The sequence below is a fragment of the Poromitra crassiceps genome, assembly GCF_964638095.1.
Source record: "Poromitra crassiceps genome assembly, chromosome: 4".
In the NCBI taxonomy this organism is placed as follows: Eukaryota; Metazoa; Chordata; class Actinopteri; order Beryciformes; family Melamphaidae; genus Poromitra; species Poromitra crassiceps.
In genome coordinates this window covers 53131735-53153244 of record NC_139626.1, presented here as the reverse complement: position 1 = coordinate 53153244, position 21510 = coordinate 53131735, and positions in this window count along the sequence as shown.

Below are 21510 nucleotides of genomic sequence, written 5' to 3'. Positions count from 1 at the left end.
CTCGTGGCACCCTGTCTCTCTCGTGGCACTCTGTCTCTCTCGTGGCACTCTGTCTCTCTCGTGTCACCCTGTCTCTCTCGTGGCACTCTGTCTCTCTCGTGGCACTCTGTCTCTCTCGTGTCACTCTGTCTCTCTCGTGTCACTCTGTCTCTCTCGTGGCACTCTGTCTCTCTCGTGGCACTCTGTCTCTCTCGTGGCACTCTGTCTCTCTCGTGGCACTCTGTCTCTCTCGTGGCACTCTGTCTCTCTCGTGGCACTCTGTCTCTCTCGTGGCTCTCTGTCTCTCTCGTGGCTCTCTGTCTCTCTCGTGGCACTCTGTCTCTCTCGTGGCACTCTGTCTCTCTTTGCACATAATAATTCTTCTTCTACTCTTGACTCCAATAATAAGTACCTCCAGTCAGTTACTGACTCACAAAGAAAGGAGATATTCTGCTAACATCTCTCAACTTACCTGTTACCTGGGCAAAAATGTGTTGTTTTTTCCCCCTGACCAACAACCGACGCTCATTAACTGATATACAACTGACAAGATTGAAATGTAATATGCATTCCCCTGGCTGGCAAAGTTGGTGCAACACTTATTCACGTTTCCCCGTGCGGTGCAGAGGGTGTGTTTCAGCATATGACAGTCTGTTACCAGGCTGCAGCAGCACTGACCACATGCTCTGTGTCTGTTCACATGAGGAGCAGCAGCACTGACCACATGCTCTGTGTCTGTTCACATGAGGAGCAGCAGCACTGACCACATGCTCTGTGTCTGTTCACATGAGGAGCAGCAGCATTGACCACATGCTCTGTGTCTGTGTCTGCCTGTTCACATGAGGAGCAGCAGCACTGACCACATGCCCTGTGTCTGTGTCTGCCTGTTCACATGAGGAGCAGCAGCACTGACCACATGCCCTGTGTCTGTGTCTGCCTGTCCACATGAGGAGCAGCAGCACTGACCACATGATCTGTGTCTGTTCACATGAGGAGCAGCAGCACTGACCACATGATCTGTGTCTGTGTCTGTCTGTTCACATGAGGAGCAGCAGCACTGACCACATGCTCTGTGTCTGTTCACATGAGGAGCAGCAGCACTGACCACATGCTCTGTGTCTGTTCACATGAGGAGCAGCAGCACTGACCACATGCTCTGTGTCTGTTCACATGAGGAGCAGCAGCACTGACCACATGATCTGTGTCTGTTCACATGAGGAGCAGCAGCACTGACCACATGCTCTGTGTCTGCCTGTTCACATGAGGAGCAGCAGCACTGACCACATGCTCTGTGTCTGTTCACATGAGGAGCAGCAGCACTGACCACATGCTCTGTGTCTGTTCACATGAGGAGCAGCAGCGCAGCGGGACCCCACCGGTCCAAGTGATTAGGCAGGCGAGATGTCTCCCATCCTCTGTAAAGACCTTATTCTGAAATAAGCTAGTAGCAGAGATGCTCACAAGTCATTTTTTGCAAGTTCAAGTCAAGTCTCGAGTCTTTTAGCTATAGTCCAAGTCAAGTCTCAGGTCTTTTAGCTATAGTCCAAGTCAAGTCTTTTAGCTAGAGTCCAAGTCAAGTCTCAAGCCTTTTAGCTAGAGTCCAAGTCAAGTCTTTTAGCTAGAGTCCAAGTCAAGTCTTTTAGCTATAGTCCAAGTCAAGTCTCAAGCCTTTTAGCTAGAGTCCAAGTCAAGTCTTTTAGCTAGAGTCCAAGTCAAGTCTCAAGCCTTTTAGCTAGAGTCCAAGTCAAGTCTTTTAGCTATAGTCCAAGTCAAGTCTCAAGCCTTTTAGCTAGAGTCCAAGTCAAGTCTCAAGCCTTTTAGCTAGAGTCCAAGTCAAGTCTTTTAGCTAGAATCCAAGTCAAGTCTCAAGCCTTTTAGCTAGAGTCCAAGTCAAGTCTTTTAGTTATAGTCCAAGTCAAGTCTCAAACATTTTAGCTAGAGTCCAAGTCAAGTATTTTAGCTAGAGTCCAAGTCAAGTCTTTTAGCTATAGTCCAAGTCAAGTCTCAAGCCTTTTAGCTAGAGTCCAAGTCAAGTCTCAAGTATTTTAGCTAGAGTCCAAGTCAAGTCTTTTAGCTAGAGTCCAAGTCAAGTCTCAAGTCTTTTAGCTATAGTCCAAGTCAAGTCTTTTAGCTAGAGTCCAAGTCAAGTCTCAAGTCTTTTAGCTATAGTCCAAGTCAAGTCTTTTAGCTATAGTCCAAGTCAAGTCTCAAGCCTTTGCTCACAAGTCCAAGTCAAGTCTCAAGTCTCTTATGGATGAGGGTTCTATCATCTGCTGCATGCCATCGGGTCTGCTTAGAACACTGCATAGCTAAAACGAAGGCATTCAAAGCCTGTACTATATTATCCTCACTCCTTTATCTATTAGCATACAGCATCAGCATTGATTAGTTGAAATTATTATTAGTAGACCTTTCCTTAATGTTAATACACAGAAAAATAAAGATTGTTCACAAATCTCAAACCTCAAGTCTTTGAGGACAAGTCTCAAGTCAAGTCTCAAAGTCACTGTGTGTGTGACTCAAGTCCAAGTCTCAAATCCCCATCTCTGACTAGTAGATTATCGTGCCATTGTTTCCATGGGCACAACATATCCATAAGTAGTTAATCTGTGCATTGCCTACAAATGTATCTCACTCTGAATGTGTTTAAAGCAACTACGAGCAAGATTTTCTATTGTTATTAAACAATCTAAATTTAATATTGATGCCTCACATCTTACCTCTAATAGTAGATGAGACCAACGCCGAGTGAATCGGCGAGTGCTGTCTTGATGATTATAGTCTGTGTGCGGGCCGGGCAGATGAGGACGTGAAACGAAACGGTTTACGGCAGCCACTCAACCGCAAAATTACTTTCAAACAAACTGCAAGAGCAGAAACTAGCAAGGAAAGCTGTTTTGGGTCTGTTGCTACGGCCGTAACCGTTTCGCTCTGCCTAGCAACGGTTTACAGCTGCCGTAAACCGTTTCGCTCTGCCTAGCAACAGACCCAAAACAAGGACGGCTTTCCTCGCTACTTCAAAGGGCTTTATACTCTCGCGAACATCTCTCGTTATATTATGACAGTCGATCAGTGCCCAAAACCCATCGGTGTATCCAATATTTGATAAATATAGGGTTGGGTACCTGGGAAACCCCGTACCACTATGGTGCCAGTACCTTTACAACTGGTACTACCGGTACTGAATTGCAACACAGATTTAGGTGCCATGCCCCAGCGAAATATCACCGAACCCGGCGACGCACTCACATTCACTAACATTATATTTTGGAGCGTGCCGCTTGAAATTCTCATAAAATAAAATACACTTTAAACAGGGATGTCAGAGATACGGCCGGCAGGTTTCATCCGGCCCGCGAGATGTTTTGGAATATAAAAAAAGAAAGAAAAAAAATATATTATTATTAAATTCGCACCCCGTTATCATGAACTACGTGTGGCTAATAAGCAAGCTAAGAGTTCATTCATAAGTTAATTAACCTGCACTACGAGGAAGTATGTCAATAGGTCATCAGGTGTAAACAAAGCCGCCATGATGCCACGCTGGAATTGAATCGCGCATTCGGCTACCTACCAAAAAACAAAGGAATCAACAAGATGCTGTCGAAAAAGAGAAAGGTTGACACGGAATGCAGGCAGTTTCAAGAGAAATGGAAAGAGCAGTATTTCTTTTGTGAAGTAAATGGGTAAATGAGTCGAATTGATTTTAGTAAAAAAAAAAATCTGGCCCCCATGAGGTCTCAGTTGAACAAATCCGGCCCTCTACCTAATATGAGGCTGACACCCCTGCTTTAAAATGTATCGATTACTTAAGTAAAAAACGATACCCATCCCTATCGATCAATAACCAAATGTGTGGAGTTGTGTTTGAGTTGTGGATGATGGAATACAGGTGGTCGAGAGGAAAGTGGACGGGTGCCCAGAGTCAGTACCACCATTACACCAGAGGGGTGCCCAGAGTCAGTACCACCATTACACCAGAGGGGTGCCCAGAGTCAGTACCACCATTACACCAGAGGGGTGCCCAGTGTCAGTACCACCATTACACCAGAGGGGTGCCCAGAGTCAGTACCACCATTACACCAGAGGGGTGCCCAGAGTCAGTACCACCATTACACCAGAGGGGTGCCCAGTGTCAGTACCACCATTACACCAGAGGGGTGCCCAGAGTCAGTACCACCATTACACCAGAGGGGTGCCCAGAGTCAGTACCACCATTACACCAGAGGGGTGCCCAGAGTCAGTACCACCATTACACCAGAGGGGTGCCCAGAGTCAGTACTACCATTACACCAGAGGGGTGCCCAGAGTCAGTACTACCATTACACCAGAGGGGTGCCCAGAGTCAGTACCACCATTACACCAGAGGGGTGCCCAGAGTCAGTCCTACCATTACACCAGAGGGGTGCCTAGAGTCAGTACCACCATTTCACCAGAGGGGTGCCCAGAGTCAGTACCACCATTACCCAGAGGGGTGCCTAGAGTCAGTACCACCATTACACAAGAGGGGTGCCCAGAGTCAGTACCACCATTACACCAGAGGGGTGCCTAGAGTCAGTACCACCATTACACCAGAGGGGTGCCCAGAGTCAGTACCACCATTACACCAGAGGGGTGCCCAGAGTCAGTACCACCATAACACCAGAGGGGTGCCTAGAGTCAGTACCACCATTACACAAGAGGGGTGCCCAGAGTCAGTACCACCATTACACCAGAGGGGTGCCTAGAGTCAGTACCACCATTACACCAGAGGGGTGCCCAGAGTCAGTACCACCATAACACCAGAGGGGTGCCTAGAGTCAGTACCACCATTACACCAGAGGGGTGCCCAGAGTCAGTACCACCATTACACCAGAGGGGTGCCCAGAGTCAGTACCACCATAACACCAGAGGGGTGCCTAGAGTCAGTACCACCATTACACAAGAGGGGTGCCCAGAGTCAGTACCACCATTACACCAAAGGGGTGCCTAGAGTCAGTACCACCATTACACCAGAGGGGTGCCCAGAGTCAGTACCACCATTACACCAGAGGGGTGCCCAGAGTCAGTACCACCATAACACCAGAGGGGTGCCTAGAGTCAGTACCACCATTACACCAGAGGGGTGCCCAGAGTCAGTACCACCATTACACCAGAGGGGTGCCCAGAGTCAGTACCACCATAACACCAGAGGGGTGTCTAGAGTCAGTACCACCATTACACAAGAGGGGTGCCCAGAGTCAGTACCACCATTACACCAGAGGGGTGCCTAGAGTCAGTACCACCATTACCCAGAGGGGTGCCTAGAGTCAGTACCACCATTACACAAGAGGGGTGCCCAGAGTCAGTACCACCATTACACCAGAGGGGTGCCCAGAGTCAGTACCACCATTACACAAGAGGGGTGCCCAGAGTCAGTACCACCATTACCCAGAGGGGTGCCCAGAGTCAGTACCACCAGAACTGCTTTAGTTCCCTTCCACCAAGTTACTCAACCCCTCTACATACAGTATGTACAGTACAGGCCCACTCTAAGGCTGCATGTTCACAAATAAACGACAATACTGCAAAACAATACAATGATATGCAGCAATATGCCATTGAGGTGGTTGTATGTGATGTCATAGTGGTGGTTGTATGTGATGTCATTGTGGTGGTTGTATGTGATGTCATTCTGGTGGTTGTATGTGATGTCATTCTGGTGGTTGTATGTGATGCTATTGTGATGGTTGTATGTGATGTCATTGTGGTGGTTGTATGTGATGTCATTGTGGTGGTTGTATGTGATGTCATTGTGGTGGTTGTATGTGATGCTATTGTGATGGTTGTATGTGATGCTATTGTGGTGGTTGTATGTGATGTCATTGTGGTGGTTGTATGTGATGTCATTGTGGCGGTTGTATGTGATGTCATTGTGGTGGTTGTATGTGATGTCATTGTGGCGGTTGTATGTGATGCCATTGTGGTGGTTGTATGTGATGCCATTGTGGTGGTTGTATGTGATGCCATTGTGGTGGTTGTATGTGATGTCATTGTGCTTGTATTTGTCATTGTAAAAGAGTGTCAAGAGGCCAAACTGCTACACGCTGGCTGCAGTGAAAGCCCAAAATCATGGGAGAAAGAAACCTCACGTCTGTGCAACACTGCAAAAACATATCAACCTTTTCCTATGTTAAGCCACCTGTCCAAGCATTTCCGATGGCGTGAGCTGAATTATTTTCAGCTATTCGTCTGGAAAGGTTTCCAAGGTTGGTCTCTGGCGCGTGAGTGTAATGCTTCAAATGTTTTTGACAAAGAACAAAATAAAGAAGGAAATTCCAAGAACATTTCCAATGCCTGTTGCCGTCGTGTTTCATAGTCTTCCAAGGCCAGCAAGAGGGACGGAGACGGAGAGAGAGAATAAATTATGGCTTTTCTTTGCCATTCATTCTCATTTCATATCACCGCTGCTGCAGGCAACCTCCATGACTATCCAGTATCCATACTGATCAAATGTTGACTCCCCGACATACTGTAACTTGAATTTACTGTTTACATGATCGTTTGTATCGCATGCCTTGACCCCGTGCACCCCTGGAGCTGGTTGAATGGTGATTTTCAGCAGTCTGTATAGTCTGTATACAGCGAGAGGAGAAAACAAGTCATCCCATGCTCTTCGTTGCTGAAAAACATAACGTTTTGTAAGTTAACTTTTGACACCGGTTTGCTTCAGCCCCCGCTCCATCTGTCTCTGTGCTGCGGTCGCTGCGACCCGCCACACGGTGGCAACGCGGGCCAAAACGCCCCCCCCCCCCCCCCCCCCCTGCTGCACTCGATTGCTCTGTGTCCTTTGATCTCAATTAGACATCTGAAACCCCGGGCGTGTGATGATGTCACAACCATCGGAGATCTGATGATGTCACAGCCCCGCCGGGCATCTGATGATGTCACAGCCCCGCCGGGCATCTGATGATGTCACAGCCCCGCCAGGCATGTTGGTGGGGAGGAGGGATACGTCTCACTCTCCTGCTCCTGGGCGAGCGAGCGAATGGCGAGTCAGCACTCTGCCCTGTGTGCTGCGGAGTCACGGGGGGCAGCGATGACACGCAGAGAACAAGAAGATGACATCCTCCCCTGTAACCTTTCTCCTCCTCTCCTCTCTCCTCCTCTCCTCTCTCCTCCTCCCCTCTCCTCTCTCCTCCTCTCCTCTCTCCTCTCCTCTCCTCTTTTTCTCCGCGGTTAATCGCTCCTCCACACTTGACTCTCTCTCCTCGGCTTCTCTCCGTTTTCTCCTCCTCTCCATCTCTTGGGTTCATTCTCCTCTTTCCTCTTCTGACTCCTCTCTCTCTCTCTCTCTCTCTCCACATCCCTCTCCTCTAGGCGATGTGGTGACCTCTCTGTGTAGTGTAGCATGTAACGCCCAGTCCCTCTCTCTCCCCCTCACTCTCTTCTCCTTTCCTTTCCTCTCCCTCTCTCTCCCTCTCTCCTGTGCTGGCGGCGCCCCAGATTAAAACCATGCTTAAAAGATTCCCAGATCTCTCCCCGCCCCTCCCCCCCTCGCCTTCCCATCTCTCCTCTCCTCTCCTCTCTCCTTCCTTGTGGTTAGCTGCCGGCCTGACTCGCACTGGCTGCCAATGTCTCTCACTCATCCTGTGTGTGTGTGTGTGTGTGTCTCTCTCTCTCTCTCTCTCCTCCAGTCACTTCCATTCCAGCACACCGCACTGTCACTCCCTGAGCCACACAGGGCTAAAGAGAGAGAGAAAATGCATTGCATATCAACATTTGTAGATATGCGTATATATATCAACACCTAGACCTCTAGTGGTCGTGTGAATAGCAACAGTCTGCTATTGAAATAGCACGGTGGACAGTAAGGGTGCCGCGGGACGGCCGATGGGGGCGCAGGCCTATGCCTCTGACACCGGAGTGAGTTTGCCTTCCAGCGTGTTCAAAGTCTACATTTCAAAGGGCTTTTCACACTGCATTCTCTTAGCCTGTGGCTATCTTAGCCCTGGGCTAAGATAGGGTTAATGACGCATTTCCACCGTCGGCTCGGCCAGGGCTCTACTCACCTTTTTTGGTTTTCCACTGGCCGAAATCCAGGCTGAGGTGGGCTAAGTCTATACTTCTTTTAGTACCACCTGGTTCCAGGGCTGGTGGATCGGTATAGCATATACAGTAATGTGAAACACTGCAGACGACTGATTGGTCAGAGAGAATCGTGTTTACCGTCTCTCTGGCTATAGGCCTACCAGGCGGGCGGGGCTTCCCTGAGCCTGGCTGCTCTCCTCCCTTGCCTAGTCCCCGTCCTCCGCTGTGCCGAGCGGCGCGCAGGCATGTCAATAACTTTAAAGAAATGTCCAATCTCCTCGCTGAGGGTCTCTCTTGCTCATGTAGGTCATTTAGAGACACCAGTATTTCATAACCAATTTAAAAGTTCCGTGGAGGGATTTAATTGTAACGTTACACGTGTGTGTCACTAGTGTGACTAGACAGTGCCAAAGTCACGTCCTCTTCCGCATTCAGCATACAAACCAAGGGATGTCATCCGCCATTCATTTTGCCATCTACATTTCATAAAATGTGCTTATAAAAATAGTTCTGCTTTGTCAAACCAAGCGATTCAGCTATATTTAGAATCTGGAGAGACAATATATAATTAAAATCGGACCGAAACAAAAAAAATTAAATGTTAAAACGTTAGAACTATTTTTATAAGCATTTTACGAAATGTAGATTGGCGGAAAAATTGGCGGATGAAATCCCTTGGTTCGTATGCTGAATGCAGAAGAGGGCGTGGCAGGATATCGTGCCCCTGGTTATCAAACGTTAGCTTGCTTGCTAATTCGGCCTTTGCTATCTAGCTATAGACGGTCTTCACAGAATTGTCAGTCCCATACCAGCAGTCCTGTCAGCCCCGTCCCTCTCCACTAGCAAACACTGCAACAGGAAGTCAGCTGGGTTTCAATATAGAATGTCTATAGCTAACATCAGCGTTTGGCCGCTGCTCGCCTGCCTCGCTCGCACTGACGGGTGTTCTCAGACATAAAAATTATCATAAAAATTATATAATGTGTCTTTTGCACGTAAAAATATCGAGTGTTTTATTTTGAAGGGTAGCCGGAAGGGAGTTTACATATTGTGGCTGATTATGGCTATCTTCACGGAGTTTAAACTCGTGCATGCGTACGTGTAGAACTGCACCGTCTCGCGCATGCGCACATCTAGAACTGCACTGTCTCGCACATGCGTACGTGTAGAATTGCATCACGGGGGTGGTCTCCCGGGCTGTTCGCCGTTTGCAATTCGATGTATCTCCAGCTGAGAGCAACAAGTTCACACCCGGTCTCTGGGGTTGTCGAAAGGCATTCGGGGAGACGTAGGAAATCACAAGTAGACGAGGCAAGTTTAGGGAATGTGGGAACACACAAAAAAGTGATTGACATCACTTCATCACATAAGTCGTCCTGGCCTTCGCAGAGATGAGATCTGACAGTGTCGAGAGGATCAGAGGGATCAAGGTGTCGGAATAAATCAATCTTGCTGGGAATGAAAATGTTGAATATGTAGATCATGTCTTCTCATCCCTTGGTGCTCTCCCCCCCCACACCCATCCTTACTCCCCCACTCCAACTGCTCTTATACATGCAACTCCAACCCTCCTATCTCTCCATGCACCTCCACCCCTTCCACCTCTCCATGCAACTCCACCCCTCCCATCTCTCCATGCATCTCCACCCCTCCTATCTCTCCATGCACCTCCACCCCTCCCATCTCTCCATGCACCTCCACCCCTCCCATCTCTCCATGCAACTCCACCCCTCCCATCTCTCCATGCATCTCCACCCCTCCTATCTCTCCATGCATCTCCACCCCTCCTATCTCTCCATGCACCTCCACCCTCCCATCTCTCCATGCACCTCCACCCCTCCCATCTCTCCATGCACCTCCACCTCTCCTATCTCTCCATGCAACTCCACCCCTCCCATCTCTCCATGCAACTCCACACCTCCTATCTCTCCATGCACCTCCACCCCTCCTATCTCTCCACGCACCTCCACCCCTCCTATCTCTCCATGCAACTCCACCCCTCCTATCTCTCCATGCAACTCCACCCCTCCCATCTCTCCATGCAACTCCACCCCTCCCATCTCTCCATGCAACTCCACCCCTCCCATCTCTCCATGCACCTCCACCCCTCCTATCTCTCCATGCACCTCCACCCCTCCTATCTCTCCATGCACCTCCACCCCTCCTATCTCTCCACGCACCTCCACCCCTCCTATCTCTCCATGCAACTCCACCCCTCCTATCTCTCCATGCAACTCCACCCCTCCCATCTCTCCATGCAACTCCACCCCTCCCATCTCTCCATGCACCTCCACCCCTCCCATCTCTCCATGCACCTCCACCCCTCCTATCTCTCCATGCAACTCCACCCCTCCTATCTCTCCATGCAACTCCACCCCTCCCATCTCTCCATGCAACTCCACCCCTCCCATCTCTCCATGCACCTCCACCCCTCCCATCTCTCCATGCACCTCCACCCCTCCTATCTCTCCATGCAACTCCACCCCTCCTATCTCTCCATGCACCTCCACCCCTCCTATCTCTCCATGCAACTCCACCCCTTCCATCTCTCCATGCAACTCCACCATCATTGGAAGGGCCAGTGGAGCAACGCGGCGGTTATAGGGAGGTTGGAGCGCCTGCGGGGGGTATGAGGCAGCGGCATGTTAAAATGTGGAAATGCAGCCATAAAACGAATGTGTCCTGGAATTAAAAGCAGCCAAAGATGCAGCTTGACGACTTGCCTGAGGGAGACCTGTAATAAAGACAGAGGAAAACAGTGTGTGTGTCACGGTTCTGGAAGACTGATAATATTATATAGACCCTAATCACACTCTCGTCCTCATATATACTATACTGTGTGTGTGTGTGTGTGTGTGTGTGTGTGTGTGTGTGTGTGTGTGTGTGTGTGTCTTGCCCAGAATTATCTTATTATTTTTGTGGAATTTTGATTTGATTGGTTGATTGATTGATTGATTGTATTATGGATCTATAAGACAACAAAATCCAAGGGATAAACATTTAAAAGTGTGAACACTTATTTCCAACATGGTCCCTGAAAAGCCTTTAGCATTTAGAACAGTGATAATGAATCGTTTGACAGCCTTAATATACAGTATAATATATATATATATATATATATATATATATGTAGTTAACATGGCAATTAACCATCAAACACAACGCCGTTACACCAGCCTCTCTGTGTATTGAAGCAAAAGCTCATATCAGTGTGTTATCAGTGGAAGCCTACACACAGCCTCTCTATAGACTGACTGTGATATTCAATCAAAAGCTCATAACAGTAGAAGTCTACACGCAGCCTCTCTCTAGACTGACTGTGATATTGAATCAAAAGCTCATAACAGTAGAAGTCTACACGCAGCCTCTCTGTAGACTGACTGTGATATTCAATCAAAAGCTCATATCAGTGGAAGTCTACACGCAGCCTCTCTGTAGCCACATGATGCTGTAGACAGGAGCAGAAAGAGCTGCTGTCTATAGAGGTTCTTATTTGATACGATGAGCACACCTATTATACACACTCTCTCTCTCTCTCTCTCTCTCTCTCTCTCTCCCCCAAATGTGCTGTCTTGGAGAGGTGGCAACCCAGAGCAATTAAAATCTGGCAAAATCCAGGCCGGGTTTTTATGTATTTATTTATACTGCCGGTTCTTTCTTTTTTCTGCAGTTGCAGTGTGTACAGTCAGTGACAGTGTGTGTGTGTGTGTGCACGTGTGTGCGTGTGCGTGTGTCTCCCTGCAGTGCTGGGGCCCGTGTTATCAGTATGCCGTGTGCACTTCCTCTCTAAAACGTGGCCAAAGCTTTTGGGAGCCGTGAAGCCTCGCTGATAAGATAACAGACAAAGCTCTCTCTCTCTCTCTTTAAGGAAGGTAAAGCTCTCTCTCTCTCTTTAAGGAAGGTAACGTGTGAAAGAGAAAATTGGAGATCCATCCCCGTGGAATCGGAGAGAAGAGAGAGAGAGAGAAAGAGAAAAATAATCTAAAAAATATATATAGTCTGTATGAGGGGGCCAACTACAAACCCCGGGGCTGGGGGGAGGAAGGGATTCATTTTAGTGACTGAACAATGGAAATACATATACACACTAACACACATACTGTACACACACACACACACACACACACACACACTCTTGTGGCGGGTTAGGTGGAGGCGAGCTACACAGCATATTTAAATACTTTGCCATGGCAACAGGCTGTGTGATGAGGGCCAAACAGCACTTGGGATTGAGATGATACAAATTAAGGGAACTCTGGACGGTTGCCAAGGAGACGCAATAGGCGGAGGGGTTAAAGTCCAACCTAAACACACCTTAAAGCTATTTTAGTGACAGACAGAGAGAGAGAGAGAGAGAGAGAGACACACACACAGAGAGAGACAGACAGACAGGGAGAGAGAGACACACACACACACACACACACAGGGGGAGAGACACACATACAGACACACACACACACACATACAGACACACAAAGACAGAGGGGGAAGGGGAGTTTCTGACAGCAAAGCTCTGCAAATAATCACTAGACCTGCCAAGATGTGTGATCAGAGTTCAAAATCCTCCCCATATGTTTGTGTGTTATGTGTGTGTGTCTCAGTGTTGTGTGTCTGTATGTGTGTTATGTGTCTCTGTGTGTGTGTGTGTGTGTGTGTGTGTGTGTGTGTGTGTGTGTCCATTGTTCTCCTCTCAATCCAATAGCCAGAATACAACGTCTGCATTATTTCTGCAATGCGCGGATACGTACAGTCACAACGTACATTTTAGACTGCGGTTAATTTGAAAAAGACAACATTAAATGCAAATAAAACCAACTTTGGTTATTTTTAGGCAAGTAAAACAAATTAACGTATAGGATTATGGTTTGGGTTAGGCTCAAATAACAGAAACATGAAATGTGACTTACAGTTTAAATGTAAACTTTGAGCACCCTTACTGGAAAACATGCTATATCAATAGCAGAATCTATAACGTTGATATACACGTTATCCACACATGTTGATATGCAACGTATTTATAACGTTGATATACACGTTATCTACACATGTTGATATGCAACGTATTTTTAACGTTGATATACACGTTATCTACACATGTTGATATGCAACGTATTTATAACGTTGATATACACGTTATCTACACATGTTGATATACAACGTATTTATAACGTTGATAGACACGTTATCTACACATGTTGATATGCAACGTATTTTTAACGTTGATATACACGTTATCTACACATGTTGATATGCAACTTATTTATAACGTTGATATACACGTTATCTACACATGTTGATATGCAACGTATTTATAACGTTGATATACACGTTATCTACACATGTTGATATGCAACATATTTATAACGTTGATATACACGTTATCTACACGTTGATATGCAACATATTTATAACATTGATATACACGTTATCTACACATGTTGATATGCAACATATTTTTGGTTCAGAAACGTGATATTCTACGTATCATGGATTACCGATATTACCGACATTTTATTCTGGCGACCAGGCCGCTCCTCTCTCACACTAACAAACCGCTCACAATTCAGTTGATCCCATGCAACATCTTTATTGTTCATTTCTGTGAATTCATTCCATTTAAATTCCAAATGCTGCAATGTGTGACATCATCATGGATCACATAAACCACAGAAGTGATATGGCTTTTGGTGCCTGTTTTCAGGGTTTCATAATAATAATAGTAATAATAATAATACACTTAAAGGTGCAGAAATCCAGGGAACAAGGCCCATGTAACACAGTGTATGTCAAATGTTTAGCAAAGATGCAACATTTTACGTCTTTATTTGAAATCTTTTAGATCAGGGGTTTTCAAAGTCTGAGACCGTGGGCCTTCCCTCAGACAAAGCTTGCTTACCGTAGTTTAGCGAAATTCCTGGATGCCTATGGGATCAAATAGATCCCATAGACACTCAACAATTGAGACAAGATAGCCTGATAGTGCTGTTTGAAATAGGCCTACTTCAGATTAAAAAAAAGTCTGAAGGCATTTATTTGTTTCTGACTCTGGAGTAAAGTACAGTAAAATTCCCCCAAACTGTATCTCTGAACGATCTCTTTAACCAAATCACACACATTTAGGCTATTCTATGTGATCTCCGTTTGATAACTAATGTAATCGCTGAGCCTCCCCTGAAACTGCTTGGAGCCCCCCCTGGGTATGTCCGCCTCCCACTTTGAAAACCTCTGTTTTAGATCATATGCTTGGCAGATGTCACAGAACTGCAGATTGTTGAGGTGGATACCAGACTCAGCCTCAGCACACTGTTCATTACATCTCCTCATACTGAACTAAGTTCACCCTGTGCGCACATAGCAAGACAACAACATACAGAGAGTGAGGGGGGGATAAAGTTGGTTATAAATGTTTTTCTGTAACCAATCAGTGATTTGTAACGTTACGTGTTACAAAGTCAAACTCACATTAAATCATACAGATAACACGATTAACATTAAACAGGTCATTTTATAGGAATTTAAAAACTTCCTCTCTTATACTTATTTGATGAAAGACGCTTAATGAAGACATCGCTAAGATTTCATTTCGTTTTGAGTGGTGAAATTTGAAGTGCACGGTATATCACAGGAAATAGGGCCTGATTGGCTCCCTCACTACAGAAATACTACAGAATCCAGCTAATCAGGCCAGTTTGCAGCGCTTACACCGAAAGCCTCCACTCAGCATGTTAGAGGAGCTGCTGCTGTCGGCCAATCAGAGTCCAGGATTGTGGTCACTTATGACTTACTTAGAAATTAATTCAGTAAATATCCATTAAACTAGACTACATTTATTCACCGAACATCATGAATAATTTATATTTCTTTTTGAATGTATTATCCCGGGGCCATGTTATAGTTGAAAACAAAATTGTGAAAACTGAATTGATGAACTATTAACATATTGACAATAGGCTGTTGGAGAGTTGCGGCCGGGGTTTTGGAGCCCGGAGCGGAACAGGTCTCGCTAGGGGGGGTTTGTGGACTAACCGCGAGTAAGTTTGGAGAACCAACCTTCTCCCCTGGTAGGAATGAGCTTGGTTCGTATCTAGCTGGCATTGTCTCAGGCACACTCGTTGAGAGTATGATGGAGGTCCCTCGAACCCATAACCCGCTGGCCAACTGGATGGTACTGTACATTGGATGGTTGGGATAGCTGTGTTGGCCAGCACCTGCTGTAAAGTGTTGGGGCGAAGGCTTGTTCCCTGTCGAACGCTCCCAATCGACACCAGGAGAGGAGTCCATGTCCCAGTCGTCCTCATCGTCTCTGGCATGAGTCCATGTCCCAGTCGTCCTCATCGTCTCTGGCATGAGTCCATGTCCCAGTCGTCCTCATCGTCTCTGGCATGGAGCTGACGTCCGCTTCTCTACCTGCTTGATCGTCGTGGCGTTGATCACTGCAGGATGCATATATATCCGGACGTGACAAACATAGCTTGCATCTAAGCATGCATTGTAGATAGCCATCACTCCCATTGCGTATGACATCACTGCCGATGTCATAACATCTCAGCTCTGATGATGTCACGTCTGTTTGGGTGATTATGACATCATCGGTCGGAAAGCGTCGCAGGATGTCATAGGTCCCATTGTGATGTAATCGCTGATGATGTCATCACTCTCGATAGATCCAGGAATAGTTTCCAGGGAGCTGGCTGGACCAGTCTCGAATCGGCATCGGCGCAGAAACCTTTCTAACAAGGCCCTATACTGAAACATTAATTTATTTTACAATCTATCATCATTAAAAAATATTCCAGACATTTATTTCTAGAACAGCAGCCCTAATGTAAAACACTATGGTAGTTTTATCCTTTATGATAGTTTTATAGTTATAATATTTCCACGTTTTGTCTGTTTTTGTGCATCTTGGCAGATACATGAGGCCCAGTGTTTGTGATCAAAGGCGCTCAGAGTTCAAAGCAGAGACAGAGGGAGAGTCAGTGAGTCGCTCCTGTCATTAGAGTCAATAGGCTATTATCCCACCAGCATGTAATGTACTGGTACCAGCATGTAATGTACTGGTACCAGCATGTGCTGTACTGGTACCAGCATGTGATGTACTGGTACCAGCATGTAATGTACTGGTACCAGCATGTAATGTACTGGTACCAGCATGTGATGTACTGGTACCAGCATGTGATGTACTGGTACCAGCATGTAATGTACTGGTACCAGCATGCGATGTACTGGTACCAGCATGCAATGTACTGGTAGCAGCATGCAATGTACTGGTCGACCACTGACCACTAGCTTGTACCCCCCCCTCACCCCTCCCTTTTTTCCATTTTCCTTCATTAACCAAAGACAATTTAAATAGTGTAAAAAGAGAAACATAAAATGATGCATCATCAACACTTAAGAAAACAGGTGTAGAACAGTCGTGAAACAGTCAGGCAGTATTGAAAGCACAGTATAGGTTTTTGTTCAGGCACTCGTTACACTCCCACTGTGTCGTGTGTGTGTGCGTGCGCGTCGTGTGTGTGTGTGTTTGTATGTATGTGTGTGTGTGTGTGTTTTAAGTGTTTCTATTTCACATCCACTTTTAGTAAGAGAAGCACACCATGGACATAATGAAAATAATGACGTTAATTACATCTCTAGTCCTCATGAGGTGTGTGTGTGTGTGTGTGTGTGTGAAATGGGTGACTCAAGTCACCCCTCCCCCCCTCCAACACAGAGTTCCAGCTCCCACAGTTGCACACGGTACAAACCAAAAACAACTTTACACTGCCCAAACCAAAAACAAACACAGGGCCGGTATAAAATAGTCATATAGCATCAAGAAATACAACCTCAAAAAAAGAATCAAAGTTGACTAATTTTGTTACAATAACCCATAAAACGCATCGAGTCTCATCAAGACAGATGTATGTAAGGAGGGGGGGGGGGGGGGGGAGTGCACTCCTAAAGCAGAATATTCGAGTTTCATATCAGAGCTACTAGGCTATATTGAGCGATACACCTTTCTTTTTTTCTGGTGAGGGAATCATAACATTAATTAAAATTTGTGTTTTTAAACATTATGGAGGAAGCGTAAACGTGTGTAAATTGATTGTAAATTTAAACATTTTGTAAACTGCGTTGGTATTTTACAAATGTTGTTTTTCTTGTCACTTTTGATATCATTCATTTTTCAAATGGAGGATATTATTTACATATCTTATTCCGGTGATCTTTGATTCTCCAATCGACGTCTGTGACCCCGTATCTCCAGAAATACAGACGAGACCAAGCGTCCGTGCTCGCTGATGCTCTGCTCCCTTCACCATGAATTTAAATTGGAGGTGGACTTTGTGGCTTTAACTCAACGCTTGTTTGAATTTTTACACCCAGATGAGCTTTGCGTCGTAGCATAGCGCTCACAGCTGGAGCGGAAAACATGCCAATATCCCTGGAAAAGAAAACAGCAGCATCCACAAAACCACTCTCTCTTGTTCACGGGTCAGCGGAGCAGCTCCGGTGTGTCTCCTTTCGGCATCCCACATTAAAACGTCTCGTCTCTGTTGGGATGTCGTCTGCAGAGTTTTGGTTCAGTTGGTTTTGGGCTCAGCTGTCTGTGAATCAGTTGGTTTTGGGCTCAGCTGTCTGTGAATCCTGTTTTAAGGTGGATTTGGACTCTGGCCGTTGAAACCTGAGTTGTTGGCCTACAGGGTGCAGCAGACGCACCACGATGACATGAAATCAGCCATTATGCTGCATTTGTTTATGGTCAGAGGTGGCAACTGGCAAACATTTCCGACTAGCTTGCGTTTGAGCTTTAAGTCTCAAAACCATGGATGCTAACTAATAGCATCAGCTATTAGACAGCTAACAGCTAATAGCACTATGAACGTTTAATTGTATGGGTTTAACCATTGGTATGCTGATTGGTCCGAAAGCGGTTATTGTTGAAAATAAAATGTGTTTTAAATTCATACCATCTTTTTTTTCACTATATAGCCTACAGTACGATGTGGGTAGCCATGTTGAAATCACATCAAATGACGAGCTGGGTTGAGAAATCATGCCCGAGTTTGCAAGTAGGAACTCTGAGTTGACGCGCCATTTTATTTTATTTCTCCTGGTAGCAAAGTGGCAATTTGCGACCTCCGAGTTATAAAGGAACACATTATATTACACTTGCTGACTTTGCTGCTGCCAGGTGAAAACCTCATATCCTAAATTTTGAAAAGCAGCCTAAGGCTACATCCACGCGAATGTTTAACTTTTATACATAAAACGTTCTCCGTCAAAACCGTCAACACGAGCGTTGCAGCAATAATCTCCGTCCATAACACGCTTGAAAACGCATATCACATGACCATTCACGTACACATGCGCGTGCCAGTGTAACCCGGAAGCAGATTGTCTACTCTGCGGTTGGTTGCTAAATTGCAGAAAATACTACAGAACAGCAATGGCGATGTTAGACTAGATATTTCTTTGTTTTGATCGGGGACACCCCGGCATTCCAAAATGTCGGCACTCTGAAATACCGGCATTCCGACAAAATTGTCGGAATGGAGATCTGTCTCTCCATTGCGAAAGAACCCTAACCCTAACCCGGGAGACCGGCTGGAGCTAACCTCTCCCAGCCCCCACGTCTAAACCTAACCTCTCCCACCCCCCATGCCTAAACCTAACCTCCTGCAGACCCTAACGCTAAACCTAACCTCTCCCACCCCCCACGCCTAAACATAACCTCCCCCAGAACCTAACCTCTCCCACCCCTGTAGGCTAAATAACTCAAGATGCTATTTCGGAATGGCGGACCTAATATCTTTCGCAATGCCAAAACATTTTTTGGAGATAAAAAGGGCCGCCTCTCCGAAAGCATAGAAGTCAATGATCGGAATGCCGACACTTCGGAATGGCGAGAGGACCCCGTTTTGATCGACGACGAGGTGGAAAGGTTTGTTATTTTTCAAACGTTCTATGAGCGCCTGCTGTACAATCGCACATCATAAGATTCTGCGCTACGCTATTTGTGTAAGTTACACCTGGAAAAACAGCGTAAGCTATACCGGGAATAGAATTCACAGGCTGCAGGCGCCCCTCCACAGTTTAGCCGCAATGGATAGCCACATTAGCTTGCTGAGATCTCAACAACTGGGCGACAGATTTCAAAACGGGTGGCGCCATTGAAATCAGCACGACTTGTAATGGTTAACGTGTTTCAGTCACTCAGTGGCCTGACGAAGCTCAGTACAGCAAAAGGCAGCTAATGTCGGTAACAGCTACTATAGCTAGCTAGTTCATCCTGAGTCACCGATTCAGAACCAAATATGACGTATAACTATAGTTCCACGAATAGTCATAGGCTTTCAAGGTTCAAGGGTTTTTATTGTCATTACATGCTTTCACATGAAACGAAATTTGTCCTCAGGACCAGCGGCATACAATAATAAGTCCTATAATAGAAAACCGATAACCTAAATAATAACTCAGATCTAATAATAATAAATAACTATACATATTATAAATAACTGTAGGCTTTAAAAAAAAACACTATTATCCTTTAAGATATTAAAGTGCATTTCAAAAGTGATTAATAATGTTTTCCCAATCTATACATGGATGTGCATGGATTCATTAAATTCAAGATAAACATGAAAAAAATCTCTAAAATTGGAGTCACCAGGTTTTCGCCTGGCAGCAGCAGACTGTCCTCCTCATATTCTACTGTGGATATATGGTATTTAAGTGCATATTGACCTGCGCGTCTGAAGAAACCCTTAGCTGAGGCAAAGGCAACATTCAAACCAATTTAACGGTGTCTCCGTTTGGAGCCAATTAACAGGTGTGAGTCGCCTCCGTCAGTTAGAGCGTCTGCGATGCTGCCGTCAAATTGGTCCGTAGGGAACGAATCAGCCACACAAAGCCCATCCCAAATGAATCACACTTAAGAGATAATCACATGACCAACAATTAACAATTTCACGTGAAGCACCCCACCTCACATCACCCCGACCACGGCACACACACATACGGCACGGTTACACACCGCTCTCATTACATGGACAGACGTGGATTCCCAGCAGGCACGAATCACCATACACACTAATCACAACGCTCGTCAAGTTCACAACAGCAATGCTTTCGCTTCTTCTTCTTCTTCTTTTTTTGATGGGGGGAGACACTAAACATTAAAGTGACATCATTAATCAAGGATGTGACATCATTAATCAAGGATGTGAAAATTAGAAAAATCAGGACGATAGTGTGTTCACCTCCCCGGGCCAAAAGTGAAAAGTGCCCCGGGTGATGGGAAGAGTTTCATTTCAAAAAGGCAAATGAAACGTTTGAATTAATTAATAAATAAATACATAAATAAATACGTAATCAATAATAATAATAACCTTGTCATTAAAGTAAAGCGGGTCACTGATCAAAGTTGCGAGTCATCTTAAAGGAACACTCTGCCCATTTTCAACCAGCTTTGTATCATTAGAACATCAGTAGTATATCAGAAAACTGTAAACGGTTTTGAAGTCTGTCATTTAATTTGACAGTTATTGAGTGTTAAAGTGTGGACCAGTGACATCACTGGTCCACACTATCTCAAATTAATAACTCATTAACTCAAATCAACTCTCAATAACTGTCAAACTATTCATCATTCATCTAGTTTGACAGTTATTGAGAGTTGATTTGAGTTAATGAGTTATTAATTTGAGTTAGTGTGGACCAGTGATGTCACTGGTCCACACTTTAACACTCAATAACTGTCAAATTAAATGACAGACTTCAAAACCGTTTACAGTTTTCTGATATACTACTGATGTTCTAATGATACAAAGCTGGTTGAAAATGGGCGGAGTGTTCCTTCAAGACCTTTGCTTATAAGGTAGTTGTGTTTCTTTCCGTGTATTTTTGGAGTGAAACCCTTCAAGTTCAGAGAGTGATTTGATATCCTGTGTTGCTTTCCCCCGGCGCAACAGTCAGCCAGTGTTGCCAGATACAGCTCATGGTTTCCAGCCCAAAGACTGTTCAAAAAGCAACAGTCAGTCAGCCAGTGTTGCCAGATACAGCTCATGGTTTCCAGCCCAAAGACTGTTCAAAAAGCGCCAAGACGCGCACAAAACCAAACAAATGCAGGTGTAAGGAAACGCGTGGCTCTGTAAACCCGCCCCAGCCCATTTTTTCCCCCACGCAATGGAACCCAAAACAGCCCAATTAGGTGGAAAAACGCCCCATCTGGCAACACTGCAGCCATCTCCCTCTCTCAATGTAAAACCCACAGAAAGGGGAACCTCGCTCCTCAGGCAGAAATTGCATATTATCATCGAATTGCACCCGCAAAGGTTAAATTGCACTCATCAAGTCGGCCTGCAAAACTGCAGGCGCTTGCATTCCCCTGCCCTGTTCATCCCAGCCTCTCCTCCCTCCCACCCCCAGCCCCCAGCCCCCAGCCCCCAATCCTCCTCTCATGACAAGCCACTGACTCCGGATCAGCTGTAGCCT